The 3,242-nt window shown below is 50.7% G+C and overlaps 6 non-coding genes across 6 annotated transcripts; all 6 read right to left on the bottom strand.

Annotated features, from left to right (window-relative positions):
- Positions 1 to 5: 5 nt before the first annotated feature.
- On the bottom strand, positions 6 to 78 carry Trnak-uuu (transfer RNA lysine (anticodon UUU)). Its single transcript has one exon. It is a non-coding gene; the product is annotated as a tRNA-Lys (tRNA).
- A 354-nt stretch (positions 79 to 432) lies between these two features.
- Trnas-aga (transfer RNA serine (anticodon AGA)) lies at positions 433 to 514 on the bottom strand. The gene has a single exon. It is a non-coding gene; the product is annotated as a tRNA-Ser (tRNA).
- A 735-nt stretch (positions 515 to 1,249) lies between these two features.
- On the bottom strand, positions 1,250 to 1,331 carry Trnas-cga (transfer RNA serine (anticodon CGA)). The gene has a single exon. It is a non-coding gene; the product is annotated as a tRNA-Ser (tRNA).
- Positions 1,332 to 1,895: 564 nt separating this feature from the next.
- On the bottom strand, positions 1,896 to 1,976 carry Trnas-aga (transfer RNA serine (anticodon AGA)). Its single transcript has one exon. It is a non-coding gene; the product is annotated as a tRNA-Ser (tRNA).
- Positions 1,977 to 2,707: 731 nt separating this feature from the next.
- Positions 2,708 to 2,789, bottom strand: Trnas-cga (transfer RNA serine (anticodon CGA)). The gene has a single exon. It is a non-coding gene; the product is annotated as a tRNA-Ser (tRNA).
- A 139-nt stretch (positions 2,790 to 2,928) lies between these two features.
- Trnak-uuu (transfer RNA lysine (anticodon UUU)) lies at positions 2,929 to 3,000 on the bottom strand. The gene has a single exon. It is a non-coding gene; the product is annotated as a tRNA-Lys (tRNA).
- Between the last annotated feature and the right edge of the window lie 242 nt (positions 3,001 to 3,242).

Genomic DNA, 3,242 nt, shown 5'->3' on the forward strand with positions numbered 1-3,242 from the left:
ATTTCCGCCCGAACAGGGACTTGAACCCTGGACCCTTAGGTTAAAAGCCTAATGCTCCACCGACTGAGCTATCCGGGCTCAGATTACGTGAGCACCCCTCCCACTACGTATACTGACACATTGCCTCATGTCCTTTACTGTTGGGTAATCGTTGCGTGGAGCTGTTACTATTTAAACGTCGTCTGACTGCTGTCTATAAACTCATTACGCTAGGCTCGTAACAGACTATCGAAGAAAGCTGACACACGATGTAAAGTCAAATTGCAGCAGTTTGTACGTCTCATATGTTACAGCGGATGAGCTACGTGTTTTGTCGACACTCACTGGACAACTGTAAAATTCACAAGCGTCTCGAACGCAGGGCTTCCCACGTATTCGCTCATTTCACGGTTCCGTTGGAGATGTTCTTCACCTCTCGACACAAAAAGGAAACGCAGTCGGTAGGACTCGAACCTACGCTCCCAGAGGGAATCTGATTTCTAGTCAGACGCCTTAACCACTCGGCCACGACTGCCGGTCGCATGGCGGTGGCCCGACAAGTGCAACTGCTCCTTTACAAGCAATCTGACGGCAGAACGCGACATGGCCTCACTCGTTTCTGTAGTTCTTTCGTTGCCAGCACATTAGCCGTTACGACAGTGTATTAATTTTCGCCTGGACGGGGGCTTGAACTCAGGACCCTTTGGTTGAAGGTCTAGCGCTCTACCGACTGGGCTGTCCGGTCCCTCGGCCGGGCGTTGTAGTACATGCTGCATGGTGTGCGAGTGACTCGCGTGTCGTAATTGCTGGCTTATGGCTCCAATGGCGACTTCACCGACTTCCCACTGACGCACCGCTGACGCTAGTTTTGTGTCGCCTTAAACGATGGACATACTTACAAGCAGCTGCGAGATCTTAAGAAAAGAAACGCTGCACCACTGCTTTTGCCGCACTCGAATGAATCGAATTCCGACTCATAGAAAGAAATGAATGCTCGCTCTGTCCTACACTTTCAAGCACATCTGCGTACTCACGAACACGGCGACGGCGCGACAAAAGGATGGGGGCGCGTTCGTGGGCCTGCGACTGATTTCTGCAGTACTAGCGTCCGTGCGAGGTGAACCGATAGGCACAACAGACAGTGGCCGTCGCGAAACAGTATTCTTAAACATAAATTTCCGTCTTGTTGAGAATGGTTTTGGATCCGCATTCACCCACGCATGTCACATTGTGTGCGAAAATTTCTGCTCGTTTTTATGCAAAATCCGCACGCAGTCGGTAGGATTCGAACCTACGCTCCCAGAGGGAATCTGATTTCGAGTCAGACGCCTTAACCACTCGGCCACGACTGCCAGTAGCGCAAGACCCTAGCGACACATGCAACTGCTACCGTTTAAAGCACTGCAGTGCCAGGAAACGGCGTAGCTGCGTTCTTTTCCGTAGTGCTTACACCGCTACTAGACGTGCGGCTACCAAAGTATTAAAATTTCCGCCGAACAGGGACTTGAACCCTGGACCCTTAGGTTAAAAGCCTAATGCTCCACCGACTGAGCTATCCGGGCTCAGATTACGTGAGCACCCCTCCCACTACGTATACTGACACATTGCCTCATGTCCTTTACTGTTGGGTAATCGTTGCGTGGAGCTGTTACTATTTAAACGTCGTCTGACTGCTGTCTATAAACTCATTACGCTAGGCTCGTAACAGACTATCGAAGAAAGCTGACACACGATGTAAAGTCAAATTGCAGCAGTTTGTACGTCTCATATGTTACAGCGGATGAGCTACGTGTTTTGTCGACACTCACTGGACAACTGTAAAATTCACAAGCGTCTCGAACGCAGGGCTTCCCACGTATTCGCTCATTTCACGGTTCCGTTGGAGATGTTCTTCACCTCTCGACACAAAAAGGAAACGCAGTCGGTAGGACTCGAACCTACGCTCCCAGAGGAATCTGATTTCTAGTCAGACGCCTTAACCACTCGGCCACGACTGCCGGTCGCATGGCGGTGGCCCGACAAGTGCAACTGCTCCTTTACAAGCAATCTGACGGCAGAACGCGACATGCCTCACTCGTTTCTGTAGTTCTTTCGTTGCCAGCACATTAGCCGTTACGACAGTGTATTAATTTTCGCCTGGACGGGGGCTTGAACTCAGGACCCTTTGGTTGAAGGTCTAGCGCTCTACCGACTGGGCTGTCCGGTCCCTCGGCCGGGCGTTGTAGTACATGCTGCATGGTGTGCGAGTGACTCGCGTGTCGTAATTGCTGGCTTATGGCTCCAATGGCGACTTCACCGACTTCCCACTGACGCACCGCTGACGCTAGTTTTGTGTCGCCTTAAACGATGGACATACTTACAAGCAGCTGCGAGATCTTAAGAAAAGAAACGCTGCACCACTGCTTTTGCCGCACTCGAATGAATCGAATTCCGACTCATAGAAAGAAATGAATGCTCGCTCTGTCCTACACTTTCAAGCACATCTGCGTACTCACGAACACGGCGACGGCGCGACAAAAGGATGGGGGCGCGTTCGTGGGCCTGCGACTGATTTCTGCAGTACTAGCGTCCGTGCGAGGTGAACCGATAGGCACAACAGACAGTGGCCGTCGCGAAACAGTATTCTTAAACATAAATTTCCGTCTTGTTGAGAATGGTTTGGATCCGCATTCACCCACGCATGTCACATGTGTGCGAAAATTTCTGCTCGTTTTTATGCAAAATCGCACGCAGTCGGTAGGATTCGAACCTACGCTCCCAGAGGGAATCTGATTTCGAGTCAGACGCCTTAACCACTCGGCCACGACTGCCAGTAGCGCAAGACCCTAGCGACACATGCAACTGCTACCGTTTTAAAGCACTGCAGTGCCAGGAAACGGCGTAGCTGCGTTCTTTTCCGTAGTGCTTACACCGCTACTAGACGTGCGGCTACCAAAGTATTAAAATTTCCGCCCGAACAGGGACTTGAACCTGGACCCTTAGGTTAAAAGCCTAATGCTCCACCGACTGAGCTATCCGGGCTCAGATTACGTGAGCACCCCTCCCACTACGTATACTGACACATTGCCTCATGTCCTTTACTGTTGGGTAATCGTTGCGTGGAGCTGTTACTATTTAAACGTCGTCTGACTGCTGTCTATAAACTCATTACGCTAGGCTCGTAACAGACTATCGAAGAAAGCTGACACACGATGTAAAGTCAAATTGCAGCAGTTTGTACGTCTCATATGTTACAGCGGATGAGCTACGTGTTTTGTCGACAC

Source organism: Schistocerca serialis, chromosome 4 (assembly GCF_023864345.2).
Source record: "Schistocerca serialis cubense isolate TAMUIC-IGC-003099 chromosome 4, iqSchSeri2.2, whole genome shotgun sequence".
NCBI lineage: Eukaryota > Metazoa > Arthropoda > Insecta > Orthoptera > Acrididae > Schistocerca > Schistocerca serialis.